The sequence below is a fragment of the Grus americana genome, chromosome 11, assembly GCF_028858705.1.
Source record: "Grus americana isolate bGruAme1 chromosome 11, bGruAme1.mat, whole genome shotgun sequence".
NCBI lineage: Eukaryota > Metazoa > Chordata > Aves > Gruiformes > Gruidae > Grus > Grus americana.
This window is the reverse complement of record NC_072862.1, coordinates 18,285,984-18,309,116: the sequence shown is the minus strand read 5'-3', so window position 1 is coordinate 18,309,116 and position 23,133 is coordinate 18,285,984. Positions and strand designations below refer to the sequence as shown.

Here is a 23,133-nt window from a genome sequence, read left to right as displayed (position 1 = left end):
TCTTTGATCACAAACTAAGCTGTCAAGTGCCATATTGATAGTCCATGTTGGCAAGCCAAGTAAGCAACCAGCGTTAGGTGCTTTTTACAATGTGAGAGCATCTACTTATGGTTTATATTCTATCGTTAGGATAAAAGAAGTTAGGCTCTTAACTGACTTAGAGCTATACAGTCTTTAAAAGTAGACCAGTCCTCAGAGCTTTAAGATACCACAAAGAAGAACAGATGAAAAATGTGAGGAGCCTTGCTATGGTGTTCTACCAGCCAGTAGCAGAAGCGGGTGGAGAAGGATTGCAACTGGAGGGGGGAAAAAAACAATAAAAATTTCACTATGTGATTATTTATTTAGAAAACCATTCATTCTCATGAACTGCAGTCTAAATTCTTCCTGCCTTAACAGAGTACAGCGGTCAATTCCATGCCCCTCAAGTATTGGCAGTGGCTGGAACTAGCATGTCAGGATGTCAGAGGAAGGTAATAGAAGTTTTGGATGAAAAAGGAGCCTTATGGATCACAATATTGGGTTGAAAGATTAAAGATGTTTAAAGGCGTCCATCTGGGATCCCTAAATTCATGAAAAATATGCACTGAAATGTTTTAGAGAGTTAATGAATTATAAATAAGAAACTTACCTCATTCCTTAAACGTAAGTGCATGCTTGCTCATGGATGCTGATACTCAAGCTAATGCTGCAAAATGAGCATTATGAATGTGCAGTAAAACTACGAATATCACTCATATGCCACTTCTGGTGGGGGAAAAGGTGTAGCCAGACTGTGAAAGATGGGAAGACTAAAATTTCATAATAGCGATTTAAGTTACAAAGTTGGGAAACTATGAACAAGTTAACAAAAATAAATAGCTGCTCTGGTGTTGAGCTCAATTCTCGCAGCCCTGATCAGCAGTATTCAGAGAGTTCAGACACTGGCAGTGAATCAGGCATTTCTTCCTTCTCCAGCACCAGTAGTCCTAACATGCCTCTTTGGGGAAGAAGTGTTTTTTTCGCTTTGAACATATGGCATTATCTTGAGCTAACTGACTGCTTTATGAGCATTTCCAAAAAGAACAAGTCTTATATCGAAGAAGGCCAAGAATGCAACTTCATTTCCTCTTCTGAAGTATAATCTAAAAAATTTATTTGCTTTTTTGTACAGATTTAATTTGGAGCACATATGTATGACATATGTAACATCATCAAATAGTTACCTGATGCTCATCAAAACGGTTGGAACAAAATAAACCAATAACTTCAAGGTATGTATGGGTGACTGTACTGACTGGTATGAATTTGCATCCAGAGCTGGTTGGTTTCAATTTTGTAACAGTAGTCTCTGTTAAGAGAAGTAGCCAGAGTAGTGACTTTAAAATGGAGGCCTGGACTATATGAATATTCACATCACCTTTGTGTATAGTGTATAATATAAGCATGTGAAAGCTTAAAATACAGTCAGTCTCCTGTGCATTTGAAATACTGTTATAAACAAGCATATTTTCCTGTACCACTGGGTAGGCATCAGTGTCATACATCCTACTGCTAGTGAGCACAGTTCTTGTGCTCTGATTGCAAACCATTGCCACTTACTCTTTTGGCAAATGATAACCACTGAGTTCTGGTGAAGTGATCTTTGTGCTGTTGTGGAGATGCCATAAAAATGTCACTTACTGAAAAAACAATAGCACCTTAAGTGGCTTGGCATTTGTATGCTACAATTACATATGGTAAGTAGGTGGATTTGTGACTTCAGCATTTAATGTAGAAAGTTAAATGTAAACAGTAAGTAGTCAGTGTGCTCTATAATGTTAGTGAAGGAAGAGACTTACAATAGGACAGCTTTGCAAGTAAGATTTCTATTCCTGAATACCATTTTCAGGTCATCTATTGATGTGTTTATCTCTCAAAGCAAAGTGCTCAATTGTGCACATCGCGTGAACTTTAAATAGCTTGGGACTGATTTTGTTTGAAAATAAGGAGTAACGTTATTGATTTCTATGGAGTTAACCGTGTAAACAAAATAGTTTCTGAGCCTGTGATTATTTTTTTTCCTTTAAGGTGGTTAAATACAATTTAAGAACAGATTAGATAACTCTATGACACGAAGAGCAAAATCAAGTGGTTGTGGACCTGCTGCTTATTATCTAAGTGCTTAGGTTAGACCAAGGCCTCAGAGAGAAAAACTCTACTAGATGTACTTGTTTAAAACTTTGTAACTGAGTTCTGCTCCTCATTGTATCTTGGCCAAACCATTCAAAGCTTTAGGTGAAAACAAACCCATTTCTTTTTGTGTACGAGGCTTTGTACAACAGCAGCTGAGGCATAGGTGTGTGTTTGGTTTTGCTACTCTGTTTATAAACTCTGGCAAAGGCCTAATGTGAATCTCTTGGGACAATTCTTTTTTCAATCATTTCAGCAAAGTCCACCTAAGAAAGGTGATGTAGGAGAGAGACTTCCTGGACTCTTAGTCACTTCTTCTGTCAAAGAGACTCTACTGAATTTTCTGCTTAATTTTCATAGCAGATGATTCCCTGCATCCAAGACTTCTGTAAAATTCACTGTATTTACTTGTTATCTTTAATTTTATTTAAAATTACATGAAGAAAGTAAAAAGCCTTTCCTTCTGCAGTGCATCTTTTTAGGAGCAGCCATTTTCACAATTTTTTGGCAGTGGTCTGAGTGCTTTGTTTTATTTTTAATGTAATACTAAGTCAAAGTAAACTTTACAGAATCACAGACCCAGATATTTGAAATACAATCATCCATCAAAAGCCCTCAGTGGGACAATTACAGCCCCCACATCCTCCCACAGCAAACCATGATTATAGGAGAAGAATGCTTGAGGGCTGCAGCTGAGATTAGACAATTTGAAGTTCTCTTGCTCCAGCCTTCACAAAATCCCCTGCTACAAGTCTTGGTGCTGAGATAGGTGACATTGATTGAATGCATGTGTTCTGTATTAGTACTGACTTTATGCACTTTGCAATTTATTTCAGCACCTGTCGTAATGATGTCTGTTTAAACTAAATTGATTCACATCTGTTGTGGTGTTCATGTTCTTCACGGAGCAAATATGGTCCTTCAATATCAAATACAGTGCGTATCCAATACCTACTCCTCACTGTCAAGTGCTCTCAGCATTGCTTTTCTACCTGACTCTTGTTTTCTTTCCTTCTCAATATCCTCCTTGCTTCTTGAAAGCCAACAAGACCCTCCCTAGTGTCATCACTCCTTCCTACTATTTTTCAGCAGTTCTTCCTTCCTAAGTCTATTTCCACAGTTCACTCTTGGGTCTGATTTTCAGGTGATACACATCTTACTGTCACTTACATGTATGTAAAGAAAGGGTAAATTAGGTCTTAAATGTTACTCTGGTTTAAACAAAGAGTGTTGTGGTTTGTTAATGCTCTGCACAGACTGCAGAGCCCTAAGGTGCCGGAAAAAATCCTCAGCAGTAAGTGATCAAGTCCAGAATCTTGCTGTGCTGTAACAGACCAGTCAGACTAGTGATGCTTCCGCAAGTTTCCTTTACAGGAAATGCTTTATGCGGAGCCTGAGTTCTGCATCAGATTTTTCTTTGTTAGTTTAGAAATTAATTTACAAATGTATATATAAGAAGGTAACAGTTATTTGTTGAGGACAATAATATTACTGATAATGATAGAATCTTTCAGGCACATCAGTGAGAAAATGCATGTATTTATTTCTTTGTGTCTTACAGTAGCTATAAATGTATAACATGGGAAACCATATGGCCACATCCATACCAGGAAAGACATTTGACTTGGCTAAATTAATTTCTCAGCAAGCTTGTCCTTGCTGACTGCAGGATTTTGGGGATTATAATAGGAATGTAGACAAGGCTGTCATGTCCTTTAGCATTTTTAGCATGATGTAGGTATGAGCACAGGTGGGCAATTAAACACTTTGTGCTTCATTTCCCACTGGGTGTCAGTTATCATTTCACTCCCACGATTGGAAATAAATATCAGTGATGATGGAGCACGCTCCTCTATGTTCCATAGTCAAATGGAGGCATAGCAGCATCTGAAAATGTGGCTCATTTTCTTTGTGTCAGGGATGCTTTGGCATTTTTTTTCTAGCCCAGAGGTAAGTATGTTTAGTCCTTGCTTATTGACATGGATTTTTTTCCTCAGAGCTGCACTGCCACATCTCTGGTGATGTGGATGTTTTTGTTGTTGCTGCTGTTGTTTTAGAGAAACAAAGGGATAGAGAACAACATGTCCTCTTGTGGAGGTAGATGCCTGAATGAAGAGGGAAGTCTCTGCAGAGAGTAGTGAAAGGTAGCAAATGGTGCTGAGTAATGGTGCCTTTGTTCACAGAAGGAGTACAGTAGGAAAAAATATTTATAACTGTAAATGAATTCTAGTACAATAGGGAACAATCTTGATAAGAAAAAAGCAACAGAAGCAACTCCAGAAAAGATGTGAGATTTTGGGTGATCCTACAGATATTTTTTATTTTTTTACAGAGAGTATGGATGCTGTTTTGGGGACTTTGTTTTTATAAAAAGTACTCTTTGTGGTAGAATCACACAGATCTTTTGTGTTCTGAGTCTAAATTTTCATTTATAAAGCACAATTGTATACAATAACAGAGACACTAATTTAACGTGTACAGTGCAGATAATTTCCATGCTGTGCTATAAAACATAAAGGCTAGTGAAGTCCTGGTTTGCTTATGACTTGGGCACAGAGTCTCTAGACTGACCTTTCAGTGTCCTTCAATTTGGCTGCAAGAAGCTGACTTTTTTTTTTTTTTTTTTTAAATATGGCTCTGGAAAATAAGAGCAAAGATGTTCTTCCCTGAAAAGCTCATTCTTCTAGCTTGGTATTACCCAGTACTACTTAGCTCTTATCTGGCAAGGTTTGGTGGGTGGAGGAAGGGAATAGGTCTTATTTTGAGATTTTAAAAGGACCTGAATTTTATATTAGCTTCACAGTTTATTTGTTTTTATTGCTGTCCAATAAAAAGCTGCTTTTCCATGGGAGCCTGAGGAGAGCTCACTCAAGATGAAAAGAAGTGGAATGCATCTGACAGAGCAGCCAAATTTTGATGGCTTTTTCTTGCTGATGGTATGAGCAGCTAAATCTTTTTAGAAAGGCGGTGTTGCTTTCCTCTTAGCCCTATCGGTTGTACAATTCTTTTCCATCCTTTGTGAATGTATTACACTTGATCATCTGCCAAAACCTGTTTGTTTAATTAAATTCTTTTAAGAACAAATCACTCTTCTATGAAGCTTGAAGGATCGTGTGCAGCTTGGGTTTCCCCTGGTACTTTCAGGTTGGTTTTGATCATCACCCTAGCACACTGGATTAGATTCCCTTTGTGCTGCTTAGTGACACAAGGGGGAAACAGCTGCCTTGTATGGCTAGTATAATATTCATGCTTCATTACATCTAGAAACATTTATTGCTGTTGAATAACCTGATAGACCCATGGTGTTGGTTTTTCCCTTAAAATATTTGCTTGGCTCCATGTGCTTGAGGTGCATAGTGTCTCATGTTTGTTTTAGCGATATAAAATAGGAAACATGGGGAGCACCATGCGCAAGTCAGTTTGTGGGGCATTAGCAAAATCCAGGTCATGCTGATGGTAATTACAAAACTAATAGTGTTGGGCTTCCTCAGTAAATTCCTAATGAATCTTAATGTGTGGCATGCTGTCTGCTCATATTAGTAATATTTCTTACCTGTTAAAGCCTATTGGGCCATGCTGAGTTCTGAACTGCCACAGCTAACCAGTTCTGGTGCCTGACCTTGATGGTTTGCATGAACAAACTCCTCTCGGTGAAACACAGAAATTTGCAATCTCTGAATCCCTTCACTGGTAGATAGCTCAGGCTGTGGCAAAGGAACATGCAGTTGAATGTTAACTTAAAATCATTACTCTTTAGAGTATCTTAGTCTGCCTCCAGAAGATACTGCCACATTATAAATGAAGTGTTTGTTGCCATTCAGACCTTGTAAAGTGTGAGCAGAATGATTATTTTCATCTTTCTGGCAGCTTAATTTGAAGCATTTTCTGAGTGAGGGCTGTGGGGAGAGTATGTGCTTTGTGTGGAGTATATAATTTGTTCAGCAATTATAGAATTTGATCAATTTAGCCATGTGTTCAGATGCACTTATGATCCACTATTTAAGCACAGACACCTTAGGGCATCAGGGGAGGGATTCACAGTGTTTCATATCTTTTCTTAAATTCATAGGCATGCAAATTTTTTATAGTTGAGCTTTTCTCCCTGTGTTATAGTTGTCCATTGTGACGTGTCTTGAATAAGAAAGCAATGTAGTTGTGAAGAGATGTTTATTATTATCTATCACTAAATGGACTAATAACCCAAATCATCCAGACAGTGGTTACTCTCAATGTTTGTTAGCCAAGGAGTCCTTGGTGGTGTGAAGGTTCCTGATACCTGTGGCTCCAGTAGCCTGTAGTTCTCACTGGAATGTCACTTCATAAAGGATTTTGACAAACTGTCCTGGATAGGAAACCAATAGAGTACACTTAAACTTCTGTATTATTGTGTTTATTGGCTGGAGTTGCTCATAATTGAATAACAGAAGCTTCTTGAAGGTATTGGCAGGTACCCAGACAGAAGAATCTGCACTGACTTAGGTTACCTGGGTATCGTCTGCTGCAGCCAATTGCTGTGTCTGCAGCAATCTACCCTGCTTCCCAGCCAGCTGAAGCTGAGGAAAGGTACTGTGAATGAATGACCTCCTGCCTGGGCTCTCAGTTGTTACCATTTGCCGTTTCATGTGAACATACAATCTGTGTTACAAGTAAATTGACTTTACGAAAGCGTTTTCTACTTTGTACTGTAGATGATCAATAGAATCAATGGCACCGTGTATATAGCACGCAGCTCAGTGAGAAGGGTGGGAAAAGCAACAAATAGCTCTCTCTACTTCTTGCATTTCCTTCTCATCTTTATTTTAACTTTTTTTTTCTTGTCTTGTTTTCCAGAAATGTATTGTCTTCTGCTCTTTGCAGATATCACTTCTTGGTAATAGTTTTTCCTGCTTTAACTACATTGACAGTAATTTCAGCACAGTAAAACAACTGAATGTGTCTTTTGTTAAAAGTTTAAACTTTGTTTACAGAGGTGATAAGTACTAGTAGCTAACACACAACATTGGGTAGGAGTTTGCCTCAGTACTGTGGCCAATTATCACTTCTTATCAGAAACTTACTGTGTTTTCCTTCATATCTCTGCCACCTACAATTTCAAAGAATACTTCATGGCATACATTGTACAGAACATTCTTCTCGGAGGAGAAAGAGCTAAATGGTTTCAACAGTGTTGGAAAACAGGTTTTCATTTTTAAATAGAAAATGTATTATATCTGCTTTAGTTTGTTTCCTAGTTTTCTCAGCATTAAAAAGTGTTTGTCACTTAAGGAAGCGCCTTGCTATTTATTGTTCACTTTTCTAATTCTTCAGAGGTTGCAGACCTGAGGGACAGCACCATTCTTTTTTTGGTGGTCATTTGTTCCTATTTTCTTAATTTCTAGTCATCCTTCATTTTTCAGAAATAATTTTTACTTTTATATGATCAAAACTCTACTCTCACATCTTATGTGCTAACATTCAGACTGACTAATCTGAGAACTACCCAGCGAGTCCACTAGTTGTTTTTTTAATCGGCAGCTATTTTTGTAAAGTGATCCCAATTGCCCTTACTTTTAATAGGAAGGCATGAAAAACTATTTACACCTAATCTAGTTAGCTAATTTTCATACTTTTCACGTTGTATCAAGGGAGCTACTTTCCTGTTGTAGTACTATCTGCTAGCGATGTATCTAAATTCTTTCAGACTATGCTGTCACTTCATTTTTACAATCATCATCTGTTGCCTGCAAGCCTTAGTCTCTTTGATTTCCTTCCTTTTAACATTTCAAGTTATGTCATGATTTATTATATTTTGCTTCATATTATTTGTGAGGAATAATCTCATATTTTTATATTTTAACCATTCTCCAGGTTGCTTTTCACACAAATGGATTTTAATAGTTCCCTCCATTTCATATTATCAACGGGAATTCTTAATTACTTAAATGTCTCCTCAAAATCTAACCCTCCACATAAATATACTCTATATCTCGCTCTACTTTTGCAGTGGATGCAGCAAGTGTATGAGAACTGATTCAGGCTTTTGTTACTCACCTCTTATGGTAGTAACATTGTCTTGCTTAGAAGTCATCCTTATGAAGAGATTTCAAAGGTAAAAACAGATTGACTTTCTGTACATATAATTACCTGTACAAGAGTAGTCATGCACGATTTGAAGAGATTATATAAAGCAAAGTCAGTAATTGTTAGTCATTTTTCAGCTTCATGTTGGATTTATTTTGGTGACTTTGCCATCTTTGCCAAAGATAAAGTATACTTCATTTGTACAGGGAAAGGGTTTATTATCGTCGATGCTGTAGCTGTGATTAATAGAGGCCATTTAAAACTCTAGATGGCAAAGGAATCTTAATTGGACACCATGTAATAAGGTCAAGTTGACTGTCAGTGCTGTGTAACTGAAGGAATTATTCTCTCCAGTACGTCAATTTGTCTTTCATTACAGTTGTGCAATTCCAAGTTGCAAAGATGAGAAGTCATGCAGAAAATCTGTGACAATTTTTAGACTGCTTCTAAAGCCTTGCATACTGAAGATCTATAAATGTTACTAAATTAATAAGTAAAGGGAATTTCATGGAGTATTAACGATAACAATGACATTATCGTTCTTTTATGTTTTTATGCAAGGCAGTTACACAGAGTGAATGAGAATATGTGATGGGAGGATTTAATTGATTAAAACCTCTGCGCAGTAAGCGGGAACTTCAGTTTGAGCTGCATGCCATTAAACACTGAACTCTTGATTGCTGTTCAACAAAATCAATACAGAACAGAAGTCTGTAGTGAATCTTGTGCGTGCAGCAGTAATATAGACAATAAAAATCAATGCCTGGTCCCAAAGTCCAGCATTTAATAGTATCCGTGGTTTATGTCTTTTATTGATTCTTGTGGCCTTAAGGCCATCTGTTAATTTACTACCTCTGTCTGAATCTGGGGAGGTCAGTGACTTAGAGAAATATGTGATTTTCTGCTTGTTCTGTATTGTGTACGGGTTACAGCAACTAAAATCTGTAACTGTCGCTTGTGCAAACGTTCCTTGAGGCATTTACCCATACACATCTCAAGAAAATATTACCCAGGTAGTGAATAGGCAGGAGCGTTCCTTTGGCAAAACCAAGCAGAGTGTTCCACGGTTTATGTTTTAAAATCAGTCTCCCAACAGTAACAATCACAAGTTTGTTTTTTTTAAAGTCTGTAATAGACTCTATATTAAACTACAATTTTCATATTACTAACCCAATTTAATCAATTTTTATAAACCTTGTAGAAATATCAGGACTGGAGGTTGGTTACAAATAGATCCTGTATCACCTTAGAGTAAGCTATTTAACAGCAATGTATGAAATATGTGAGAATTGCACTAATTCATAATTTAGTAATCAGGCATTTTATAATTTGCCTAAAAACAAATTGCATCTTATCTTCATCCATCAGTGAAGAGCTGTGTGTCCTGAGCTTTCATTTCAGCAACATTTCTTTCGTTTCCCAAAACAAACCCATGCATATTTATGAATGATTTATAGAATAGAAGCATAAGTAGTTCTTAATATTTAACAGCAAGTCTCAAAGTTTTTACTATTAACTGGTTTATTTTTGTGTATGTATACAGTACATTTTGTCCTGTGCTATATTATCTTTATGAAATATTTTGTATATAATGGAAAATAAGGCATTTAATGTAGATAAGTGCTTGAATCCACAGGTCTTGAACACTAGTGGGAATTGAGCCTTGTGTCTTGACTCACAGCCCTCGCTCTAACTGGTAAGTAATATTTCTTCTTGAATGGTGAACTACTAAACCCAAACTGAAATAATGGATCATTTGCAAATCTAGAACACAGTCTAATTTCAAATTGCATCAGAAATCTTATACTCATTTGGTAAGTTGCAGAGTATTCTCAAAAAAAAAAGGGGGGGGGAGGGGAAGTGTCTATGTCCATACATGGTAAAGAATTTCTGAGAATTGTTTTGGAATTACTGCTGAATCACTCTTAAAATACTTGGGAGAAACGTCTGAAGAATGCACAGTGATGTGAAGCAAATTAGCTGCAAATATCTGTCCCTACCACCAAAAAGTATCTTTTTTAAAGATAATAATTAATGCATATAATTTCCCCCTTGTAAATTTTACAGACCAGTTGCAATTTTTATAGTGATAGGGATAAAGAAATGGTCTAGACATTTACCTGTGGTTTATTTAATTATGAAAACTGCAAATGCAATGTCTGGTAGTGTGGTAGTATGCATGGGCAATCCCATGCATGGTCACATCCTTTTGCTGCTTTTTGTTTTGATGTACTCTTAAGCATGGATGGTATAGTTATGGCTGGTGAAAGTAAGTACACAGCTTATTTTGTGTAGTTAGAGTAGAAAAAGAAATATTCCCGATGTTGTGGCTTATTTTGGTTCATCCAATGATGACAGAAGCAGAACAAAATTTTGAAAGTGGAATTTGTGTGTATTTTTATTAGGCCAGCTTGTTTCTTGATGTTAATCAAAGAGAATATAATACCTCTCCCTTAAATTTCTGCCTTGCTTGTTCACAGATTAACCTAAACAGCAAAGGAATGCTCTCGCCTATATCACATATCTCTTCAGAATTTGTCTGCATAGTCTGTTTCAGCAAACCCTGTGACACTTACAGAAGCCTACAATGATGTGGCTATGGCAAGTGGTACCTAATTCTGCCTTCATCTCTTAATCTAATCAACTGGTACACAGTAATTCCCAAAGCATAACTGGATTATCAGTGCAGTCAGGCTTCTATCCAGTCACAGTTTAAAATTAACCGTGTTACAAGGCAATAGTAAAGGCACTTAATTACTACAGCAGAGACACTCAAAACTCTTAATTAGGCAGTTTGATTAATCAGAACATCTTTGAAAACACACTGAGTTCTGATGGTTGTAGACTGAGATTCAGGTTTAATCATGTGCAAAATATCATCTGCTTCTTCCAATCTCAAGGCAGGCCTGTTTGCTTCATGGAAGGAGATTTTTGTTCCTTGCAGTGTTTGTGAACAACTGCTGCTTTTCACTCAGGAGTGGGTATGAGTCTTTTTCCCCTCACTTTTGTTTTAGTGTGGTTTTTTTCAAGGGTTTTTTGTTTGTTTGTTTTAACATTATGGGGTTGTACAGAGAAAGCCTACAAAGGCAAGGCACTACTGCATAGTTTGTAGCCTGGGTAAGTCTCCAAAGTTCATGGTCTCTCATGTTCTAACAAACTCTTTCACTTGGATTTTTTTTTCCCCCCACCTCTGTCAATAGAACATCGATCATACTGAAGGACTCCTATTGTTGCCATCCCTCAGCTTCTGTTTAGGAAAGAATTATAAATTTTATAACTTTCAGCAGCCCCATGGTAGTGGTGTTACAATAAAAATACAGTCTTTAAAGAAAATTACAATCTTTCAGATCCTAGGACTAAACTTTCATCTGGGATTCTTCCAGCTAGGAATGAGAGGTCATCTGATAGGAAAGCAAGTTTAACTGCTACCTACTGACATTTTCAGGCTACTGACTCGTGTGCCATCTAATATGTCAAGTCCAGACATGAGTTACCTCGTCTTTAAACGGTTGCCCCAGCACAGTACTTTTATATACTACCATGCAGCGTTGAACTTCAGTAGAGGTCAGTGCAGTCTCCAGGTTGATTTTGCAGCAATAGTACAGATACTCAGAACACAATGCACCTGTTCCCATACAAGCAAAATATAATCTAGTAATCTTAAAATGGTCAGTTTTACCAAAAATATTTTCTAGACATTTGAAACCTCTGCAGGTACTGAAAAATCAGCTAACTATGTAACTGAAAAGGTATGATATCCACTGATTTAACACTGTTAACGAAGGAGCTTCCTGAAGCTTTTCCAGGAATTGCATCCAAGTACTGAGTGCCTTCAGCTCTTAAGATCTGCTATATCCACAACGCTTAACTCTTACAGAGTAATGGATATTTTTGGATTTGTCAGTGTGCCGCTAGTAACATTAAAACAAACTTAGAGAGGTTTTGGTGAAGATTTCAAGTAGCAGTAGCCTAATTGTGCTCTCAACAAAGTCAACATAGTTTCTCACTAGATTAGAATCTGTTTAATGCTTTTAAAGTTGAAGTCCACAAATATACTAGGATGACTGATTGCTTGGGTGACTGGACGAAGTTTGAGATAGTATATGGGGCTGTAGTTTTAACTTCTTTAAAGAACTTTGTTAATTACATAAATTACTAGAACGTGCTCCAATCCATATATACTACAACTTCTGCGTGCTCCAGCTTAAAAAAACCCTACAGACACACTAATTTTAAACTCCCATTTTAGATGTATAGTTTTAATTGTGAACTGATCTCTTTCTGAAGTAGTGAGTCTTCATTAACTTGGATTCACTAATTCCAGATGCTGGGCAAGCTGCAAGTGATGATGAGATGCAGATCCTTGCAGAGTGCCTGATGGTTAAACATTTGTGGAAGGCTTGTTTTTCCGGATATGGGTAAGTTTGTGTCCATATTAGGAACATCACTAGTATCAATATCTGCTTAGAAGCCTATATGAAGTTGTTGGCTCTTGCAAGGGTTAAAAAAGCTTCTGTCATGAGCAGTGACAGTGGACTCTTCTGCAGCTCTCAGGCCCGAGAAAACCTCAGGGTAGGATCCACTGGTTCTGACAAGTAAGTGTAAAAATCAAAACCTGGTGGATTCCACCTCAGAAATATGTGGTGGCTCATAAAAATGCCCAATGTACAAGGAATGGATCTGAGTGTACTGATGACTGTCTCTTTGGCTTGCCAAGCCGGATGTGGACAGTTTTTGTGTGGAACAGCCAGCCTGTGTGGTTAGCTGTAAGAGGGAAACATCTGTTTCTCAACAGCAGTGCACACCTGAATGTGACTCAGCTTATGGCAATAGCTACTGGTGCCCATCACTAATGAAAACATATTGCTATTAACAGAGATGTGATAGAAGTGCAGGAAGGAGGGCTAGAGAACTACCGTCTGCATGCAAAAAATGCTTTTTAATCTACTGTCATCACTCGTGAAGTATTTATGAAAATAGAGGCAGAAAGCCAGTAAGATAAAAATCAGCACTTCCTGTGCACTGTTCGTTCTGTTACAGTTGTCTGTCTTTTATCACACATTATCAAGTGCTTAATAATCAGTATTAAATCTAATTCTGGGATAAGTTCTGAGAAATTATTTTACAGCATTAGCAGCTGGAAGAATATACTGCCTGTTAATTATTTACATTATCTGTCTCCCAGAATAACAGTTTGCAAGCAACAGAGTCTAGAACAAATCCCAGTACCCAGATAAATGCTACGTTTATGTAGGGGGAGGAGCATACTATGTAATGAAGCCAGTGCCTTCAGAAGTGGTTAAATAATACCTTATTTGGAGTACATCCTGTATTGGTATGTCTTAAGTAAATGGGAAGTACTTTCTCTGTGCAGGTGTACACAAGATCTCTAATGCTTGCAGTTTTATAATGTGACAGAAAAGAGCTAAAGAGTAACTGCATGAGTAGTTAGTCTAAAAATCCGTCAGTCAAGACAGCTGTCATCTTTGAAATGTGACCGTTCTGGCTGATTTTGAGAAGAAGAATATAAAGATATTAATTGTGAAATCTCCATTGGTGTTCTGACATGCAGAATTGTTCCCCATTTCTTCAAGATTGTATGAACACACGTCACTAAGCAACAACACCCTCATTCCAGGTAGTGGGAGTATGACTTACTACCAGAACTGCTTTTAGTTCTGGACAACTTGATTGCTGTTTTGCTGAGAAGGCAAAACAGTAAACTAAACCCATATATTTTGTTCTCTTAGAGTCTATGCCTTTTCAGTCTCTTTCCCAGGGTTCCAGTTTTCAGCCTGTTTCCCAATTTCTTCTTGGTTCCTTCAGTGTGTATCATCCCATGGGAGTATTGTGAGGAGTTCTACATGTGCTAACTCTTTGCTTGGGGATGCAGTGTTAGCGGGTCCTGTGAGGTCTTGATGCGTAATGAGTCATTTGACCCCTCTCATATTTTGCCTTAGAGAATGGAAGGATCACACAGACATCCTTTTAAGGAGCCACTGTGCTCCTTCACTGATGAAAAGGAAGACTGCTGACAAGCTGTGGCTCTTAAAACCTCTATGCCGTTTTTAAAAGAGGAGGACATTCACTCTTAGGCTCTCTGTATTATTTCAGTCTTTAAATGCAACTTGCACTTTTCACTTAATTAAATATGCTTTATTTCCTCTTCTACCCTGCCAAGCTGTAATGCTTGAACAGTGGAAATACTGTGTTTTCCCCAGAGGCAAACAGTCTTGTAAAGGACGAAGTATCTGGGAAACATTAGGATGAAAAGGAAGTTTAGGAATTGCAGGGCATAGTTTTCAAATGAAAATCTTAAGATGTTTTTTAATCTTGCAAAGGAATGGTCCGCTCCATTCCCCTCCCACTGACAATTCATTTACTTTGCAACTTCTAGTTAGTTATGGAGATGTGTACAGCTTATTGAGAATATGCAAGTTAATTTACGCTATCCAGGCTGAAAATACTAGGGAAAAGCAACGATATCAATAAGATGATGTAATTGAACACGGTGCTGTTTGTAGCATCTGCCCGTCATATTTCTATTTGCTTGCCTTGTATGAGCATACTGACAATTAATATTGATATGATGCTCTGAATGTGCAAAAGATTGGATAGACTAAATGCCAGCATGACCGTATATGTCTTTTGGCAGAACTGGATGGGCTCAAAACCCCTAATGTTTGGCTTTTTAAGTTGTACAAATTTTCACTAGGCGTAACCTTTTATCAAAAAGGAAGGAACTAATAAGTAATATTTTGAGGGCTATGAGCAAGACCCTTTTTGCTATGCTTGGTACACTTATTCAGAAGAAAGTGGTAACAATGCATATTCAGGCCATTCATTTTTATCTATGTTGACAATATAGTCACAAATTTTCTACTGTTCACAGTAAAATTCTGGCTAACATGCACTGCTTATTGACTGTAAAAATCCTCTCATGCACTTCCAAAGGAGGATTGGGAAGTCTTGCTGTTCCATCTACTGTCTATTCATCTCATAAATTGCATTGGAATATTAGACTGAAATTTCCTATTTATTCACAGCCTAGCAGAGGATGGGCAGTACCATGGGAAACTGTCCCAGAACTGCCTGACTAGTTCTGGTGCTGTCAACATAACTCAGTCTCTGGAGCAGTCCAGGGCTGCCAGCTTTTGCATATTAGTAGTCAAATTTACTTTAGCAATAGTTGCAGAGGAGAGTCGTGTGAAACTTCCCCCTACAGTGTTCTGGGGTGGGTTTAAAAAAATAGCAATTCTTGGCCCCACACTGCCTTGGCAATCCCACCCAGTTTTCCCTTTAATGTTTTCCACATATGGTTGTGAAATCCAGTGTCTGACTTCTTTTCTAAATATAGAATCATAATTCTTTTAAAAATGATTGATGCGCAAAGCCTCATTTGTTTTCAAGACCGACCTTTCTCCTTTTGCAATATAATGAAGTATTGGGCCTTCTTCTAATGTACATTTTACATAGTCACTTTTGAAGTAACTTTATTCTTTTTTTTTGTTTTACTGTATATTGGGAAGTATCTCCTTTTCAGGTTTAAAACAAAGAGCACAATAGCAAAGAGCGCTTTACCAATGGAAGAGTAGCCTGTGCCCCGCTATTGTTTTTCATGCAGCTATGCTTGTTACTTTGTTAGCATGTGTAGAACAAAAGCAGTGATGATGGCATTAGCAAAGAGCAAACTTACTGTTTTCTTAGATGAATATTGAGCAAATTACTTTTGTCTTTTCCACCACACTACCCAGCCGTAACCTCCTTATGTGCCTCTACATTAAGGTGATCAAATGGAATTACCTTTAAATGAATGATTTAGCATTCTCTCCTTTTAATGGTGCAAGATTTTGGCTCAAAAGTGACTGAATATGAGTCTGGATTGTGAAAAAACAATGAAGTGAATGAGTTTGATTTGTGAATCTTAGTGTGTTTATCTACACCAAAAGCAGGAAACAGCCTGTGATTTTAGTAATATGCTTATAACAAAATCTGAGGTTTTGAACAGTTTTCACTGCTTTGGCAGTGTTTTCCATTGTCATATTTACACTTACTTATTACATAACTATACAGGAGCAATTCCACCAGTGTAGATTTCAGTTTTAGTGGCCTGTAACACCCCCAAACCACTCTACTTTTGATACAGGAAAGAATATATAATGTCACATTAGGGAAGGAAACCAGTAAATGGCACTTTAAAGCAAACAGCTTTATTCATAAAGGGAAGCAATTATACAAGTCTGCAACTAGCAGTCACAATTGATGATGGTCTTTAAAAAGCAGACAGTTCTTCATGGGCAGTGGGGGGGAAGATACGAATATATAAAGTTTTTTTAAAATTGCCGATTTTTTTCAGTCAGACTCAACAGTTCCATCCTGCTAATATAAATGTTCTTTTATAACTCAAAGCACGTTTGAAAAACCAACATGCAAGGACAAGAGGAATTTGGAATAGACTGGTGAAAAATCTGGAATTACATAATGAAAAGGATTATTTATTTTCTATCATTACAGATTACCAAGGCACCTCCGATTTGGGGCCTATATTGTTACAAATTATGTATTCTGTATAATGGCATTCATTACATTGTTTAGTATCATGGTTAGAAGAACTCTCTTTTCTTTGTCAATAATCGCATGCAATTAGTGACATAAAGATCTGGAAAACTGCCAGAATTGCAGTAACAAAAGAGGGCTGATTTCTTACATAATTTCCTGACTAGCACTTTCCCAGGGCGCAGTAAACCTGCGTAGAGCATTCAAAAACATTGTCACGACATTACAGAACGAAGCCTAGTACCATTTAGTATCTGAGAGAGGATGAAGTGATCAAAGTTAAAGTCTGAGGATGCAGTGCCAGTGGAGTAGTCAGAAGGGGCACATGTTCCTAAATGTTTACATAGGAATGTTGCAAGGTTCTCTGTGTGTCTTTGGTGGAAAGCATTTCAACAGTTGGTTTGCCACTGATAATTTCTTGCTTTTTCTATTGGACTCTTAGCAAGACTGATAAACTGATAACAAAATAGCAAGTTTTTCATGCAGATGGAAAGGAACTTGCTTCATAATAGACATTAAGTTTTAGGAGTATGGTGTGGGTAGCTGATGATATGCATTGCTGGTTTAGTCTGAGACATGTGGTCAGATCCTTTTGCTTGAACCTCCCCATGTTCTTCAGGATGTGAGTGGGAGTATTCTACCATACATGAAAACCTTAAGTGACTCCCGTGAGTCCTCTTACGATGAGCCTCTGATATTATTGGTTTCTAAGAAAAGAATTTTAAATTTATGTTTAGGTAGGATGGACACGGAGAGCTAAAAATGCCTGGTGAGGTACACAGTGCTTTTGAAATCTGCTAATGAAAGAACTGTAGTTTGAACCATGACCTGCAAGCTGCAGAACAATGAGTAAAGGTAATAGTAACAGATTATGGCTCCAGATTAATAGCGCATTGTATTCTGTGCCTTTAGCTTTCTAACAATGCTTATGAAGTTAGGAAGATGAAATTTCTTCCATTTAGTGGTATTTCTCTTCTGATGCAAGTAATAGTCATAGATGCAACAGCAGAACACGAGAGCCAGGGTACGGCTCTCCTTACCAGGCACACACACTGCTGTTTGTGGACACCAGTGTTTGTGAGAGGGTTATCCAGCTCCTTTGCTCTGGTATGAGCAGTTCTGTTTACTGCTCATTCAGAGTTTCTCCCCTTTGGTAAGGACAATAAGTTTTCTCAAGAATTTTGAACTTAAACTTGGGAAGGCCTACTTTTGGTTTTTGAATGGGTTACTTTTGCCCTCTTATGGGCTATAGACTTGACTGTGTTCATTTTCAGCCTCTCTTCCACTGGGCAAGAAGTCAAACTGTGACTCTTGGTAGGGATGCAGACTTTGTAGTAAAATAGAATATCTGCTAAGATGTATATCTCTTTTAATAGCATAAATTCATAGTATCACAGGAAGTATAGAGACTATAGAGATACCTGCATCAAGGTGCCCATGAGGCCCTGATATGGTTATCAGGTAAAGGAAACAGAGCCCATTAAATGTGTCCAGAGTGCCTTCCTAGTTATGTTAAAGTTATACCTCCCGTATTTAGGGGTAAGCGGCCTAATAATTTATGCCCAGGTGTCTTGACAGTACTACAACCAATCTTCTCACCAGGACGTAGGCATGGTCAGGAATGCATTAAAGGGTGACAGCATCTTCTGTTGTAATAAGCAAATTTTTACCCTCTGCAATTAAACCATGAACCTGCAGAGGGAGAGAGGACGCAAAAATGCATAGTCCATCTGAGGTAAGCATTGATTGCTGCTGTTATCTTTGGGGGTTTATTAGCCCAATATACCTGTTGATTAAAAAAAAAACCAACCCAAACTGTCATCTCCTCCAACCAAATCTTAGTAGTAAGAGTGGATATGTTAATTTCTGGGTTTTTTTTCAAGTTACAGATGAACTGTTGACACATCATGGTTCAATTGTAATACAGTTACAACTTGGCTGAACAAAGGGAAGTATTTTTTTCTACCTGACTGCTTAGCACACAAACTCAGAGTGATTGGCAAAGCTGAAAAAAAGTACGTCTGTAAGAGGAAATACAACAGAACAGCTTATTTAGTAGGGAAGCAAGAGGGGAGTTTTACTTTACAATCTCCTTAAGGGACAAGGTTGGGGAAATCCCCTAATGTTGTTAGTGTGATGCAAGATCTTGTGTTTGAAGACTTGCAGAAAGGTGTCTCACTTGTCTAATCTCAGTTGTCTTTTCTATTTGTCCATCAGCAGAAGTGTGATGTTTGGGGACAGCTGGTGTCCTTAGACCTAAGCCATCGTGTGTGTGTTCCATATAAGCCTACAGCCTGAGCCAGCTAGGATGGCAGTGAAGCTGAACTTGAAGAGTAGAGTCTTGTTCCTAATGAACTGAGAAGAGTAGGACTTGTCAAGGTGAGTTGTCATATGACCTTGGGCCGCCTCAAGCTAGGAGACAATAATTGTACTTTTGTCTGGAGAGAATGACGTGCAACGAAGTCATGTTTTCAGTTCAAATGGAGGCAATGAATCTCAGTTACTTGATTATGTGGACATTTGGATTAGAGGCAGAGATGATTTTGACTCTGAATATTGTTCCCCTGTATTGAAAAGTTGTTTTTAGGTGACAACCCACTAAAAGGTAACTAGGCCTTTTGGGAGCTCTCCTTTCCCCTTATCTGTAATTGAGAGAGGTCTGCTGGGTACAGTGCAAAGTTCTACTTCCCATATTGCTAGTGAGTTGTTTTTTCCTAATTGAATTTCAGGTTTTTGTACTGAAAGTGAAGTTTAACTGTTGAAGGATAATGTGAGTTTCAGAAACTGAATAGATAAACATATGCTGGGACTGTTTTATTTAAGAGATTCCTTGCTTGCCACTAAGGAATAAGAAGAATCCAAAAAATGTATTTCACTTAGCCATAACTGTCATGAACGCTGGAGGAGGTCCCATAAGGGGGATGGAGATATTTTATTCATCAATTTGTCACACTAATCACTGTCTTGCTCAGAGGGGTTATTTCAGTGAAGAATAGAAGTCAGCTCTCAAGGGAGATATAAATGAATGACATGAAGAGATACCTGACTCATAATTAATTCTGTTCCACAGGTGATTATGCACAATATTATATAATATCGTACAAATGTAATTTGAAGGCAGTGTATGGTGACTCACAAATTCTGTATTCTCAGCCTTTATAAGGCATTCCATTAAGTGATTCTTCACCTCTTAGATGCTGAATTACTTAAAGTAGCAAAACCACCTATTCCGTTTTGTGTCAGATATCCTCCTGGTTGTTAAGTATAACTCCTGCATGTCTCCATCTACTTCAGAAGTAAGTTTCTAGATGACTCAAAGGAGAAATGGAAAGAGAGACTAGAATATTTTACAGGAATATCTTGTACACAGTGCATTTTCAGAATCCAGACTCCTCTAATGTGTATTTCAGAAGCACTTGCCAGTCAAGTCCTTCCACTGTGTACATTTTAGTGTTCACTGAGTTATTGTCACTGTTGATTTTAAAAGCCTTAAGGCCATTTCATGCACAAACAAGTCATGCTGAGGTCAAAACAAGATTAATAACACTTCTTGTAGAATTCTAAAGTATAGGAGGATAATTCTGCATGAGTACTCAGCAGCTGTGAATTGTTTTAATGAACAGAGCCTTATTTCTATATGAATATGAAAGCAAATAGTGTTTGTGAACATATGTGTTTGTATAGCAAATAGAAGTCTCTTTTGCAGGCTTTCTGCACCTCTGTATCTTTCAAGTACATTTTTCCTCAAGGGAGGTAGTCTGGAGCTTATGGAATGATTTTAGTGCAAAGATGCCAAGCACTAGCTAGCAGAGATTTTTCAAGTGCAAGAGCTCACAGCTGCAAAATCTGTTTCTGTAACTTTACTATAGCTATTATGCTCCAGAAAACATTTCTGTATGTTCACTAGTAATGCATTAGTCAACACCAAGCCTGCAGCAGCAAGTATAACTGAAGTTAATCTCACAGAATGCATAGGAAGTAGGAAAAATGTACACGTTTTGCCTCAGCACCTACTCATCACCACACTTATAATTCTAGTTTGTAGGTTAGAATTTGAGATGTGCTACCCCCAGAAGAAGTACTTACCATAGTGATGATTGAAGTTGCATATATCTGACACAAACAATAAATGAAGGCAGTTAATATTTTACAAGGTAAAGGAAACAACCCACGAGAGAACTTCTCATTTATTGCTCACATTATAAACTTTCCAAAAAGATCAAGAGATGTTCCATTATAGTTTTCTCATTTTATATATTGATAGGCTTCCAAAGCATGCTGCAATTAGATAAACTGTCTATTCAGTGTTCAAAGTGAGGGGCCGATACAAAGTTTCCTAAGCTGGGTAAGAGACAGGTAAGACAGAGACTGTTAGATCATAGTGAAAATGGCTGGAATTTCTAGCCTTGAGGAAGGCAAGGCAGAAATCATCTTCAGTTAAACATATATAAATACATACAAAGGAAATGCTTAGTATTGAGAACACACAGGACAGTAAAGATTGTGCAGACTTGATTATGTACATGTTTAAGGAATATAGAAGTTTTGCAAGAATTTTAAGCAAGGAGCTTGCCAGTTACAGCGATAAAACTACTGTAGTAGATTATTTCCTTCAGATTAAAGAACTTGGATTTTACAATGTCTGTTGAATGTTAGATTTTTAAATTGCAAAGAGAACAAAAGCGTAAAGCTTATTTGAAGCAGACAGCACGGTATAGAACACTCATTTTTGCTCTTCTGATCAATATCTGCTATTTCTTAGTCTGTCTAATATATTGTGAAGTATGCAGTGTAATCATTTGACACTGTTTTTGAAAACTTAGCACTATCCCATCATTAATATTTTACTATTTAACTCATATATTTGCTGCATTTTTTTTGCTTTTCCTTTGAACATTGGTTTCCATTAAATTTTACATATAAGAAAGTGTCAGTCTTCTACATACTTAATACACAAAATCTTTCAATAAATAGAAGTTGAATTTAAAAGTGAAACTGATAAGGCAGCAAAACCAGTCGATCAAATTACATATAAATGGTGCATTAAAGGCCAATGCACTGTGAAAACATGTGATGCAAAATTAACGCTACCATTACAAAGCCAAAAGCTACTCTGGAATGCCAATTACGTTTTTCAAATGTAGCATATCCCAGAAAAAACAACTCTGCATTCTTCAAAAAGCCCCTTTATTCTTCCATCCCAAAGAAAGGATGTAAATTAAATCTTTGCTGAACTAATAATGCAGGCAAGGGGGTGAAATGCAAATTTTTGTTTAACCATTTAACATGCACAGAGGGATTAACTCAGTCCACAAGGACTGGGGAAACTAATCTAAAAAGACCTCTGGGGACACTTTGGAGGGAAGAGAAGCTGGCACAGTAACTCCTAGTGGGTCCTTTTCTGGTGAATGGCCTGTGAATCTCCTCTTTTGCTTCCTGCAGTTCTGCACTCAATTGGAAATTTTACATCCTCAGGCCCAGATGGTCCCTGATCTGAGAGAGGTGCTCACAGGAAGGAAGAAAGCTTTTAATGAGTTTTTGTGCCTAGTCTGGTAAGTCTTCATGTGGTTCCTTGCTTTGACCCCAACCTGCTAGTTATTTCTGTAAAGGACCAAGCTTTATGTGATCAGGAACAAAAAGACGGACCTCTCCTATGCATTATTTTTAAAAATGAAACAAAAATAAAACCAAACTTAACATAATTTGTCCTGCGCTGGCACAAGGCTTCTGAGCAGCATAGGGAAAATAATCTTTTGCCACCCTAGGAATAAAATATTTTGTCCTCATTAATGAAATGGCAAAGTGTGGACTTGTAGCAGAGGCAGAGCGGGTCTGTTAAGCATCACACTCCCTACCAAGCATGGGAGTATTGTGATAAACGAGCTCTGCAGAGCCAGTACTGTACAGCTCCAGTTCTGTACCCACTCGTCTCCTTTACTAGAATCCACAAGTCCAGCCATGAGACAGAACCACACTGTGGGCCAGAGGGATGGGAAGAGGAGTGCGTATCCATCTTTTAATGCAGGATGTGCTATTGGGAGGGCCTGCTGCCCTCGGAGCCTCTCCTTCCAGCTGCAGAGGCGCAGAGCAGGGCTGGGCACATGAGCAGCAGCGTTTGGCTGCTCCATGTGGGTGTCAGGGATCTTGCCTGGTCTCTGTGCAGTGAATCAACTGGACAGGATGCCATTGAGGGGGAAGGCTGCTCAGCCAGCACCAGGGTTTTTGAATATTTGTTTTGCTCGTTTCTAAAATTGGTCCTGACTGTAAAGCTTCAGCAGCTGCAGAAATCTAGAGTCTTTAGCTCACAGCCTAGTCTGTCATTTTGTGTTACATCATGCACTATTCTAGGAGTTATCAGGCAGCAGC

General features: G+C 37.9%; 2 long non-coding RNA genes across 2 annotated transcripts; both read left to right on the top strand.

Annotated features, from left to right (window-relative positions):
• Positions 1 to 1,153: 1,153 nt before the first annotated feature.
• LOC129211583 (uncharacterized) lies at positions 1,154 to 10,812 on the top strand. The gene is made up of 5 exons (XR_008578879.1): positions 1,154 to 1,253; positions 2,988 to 3,087; positions 8,135 to 8,239; positions 9,848 to 9,907; positions 10,692 to 10,812. It is a non-coding gene; the product is annotated as an uncharacterized LOC129211583 (long non-coding RNA).
• Positions 10,813 to 12,547: 1,735 nt separating this feature from the next.
• LOC129211580 (uncharacterized) lies at positions 12,548 to 22,300 on the top strand. Its single transcript, XR_008578878.1, has 3 exons — positions 12,548 to 12,629; positions 18,985 to 19,146; positions 22,210 to 22,300. It is a non-coding gene; the product is annotated as an uncharacterized LOC129211580 (long non-coding RNA).
• The last annotated feature ends 833 nt before the right edge of the window (positions 22,301 to 23,133 follow it).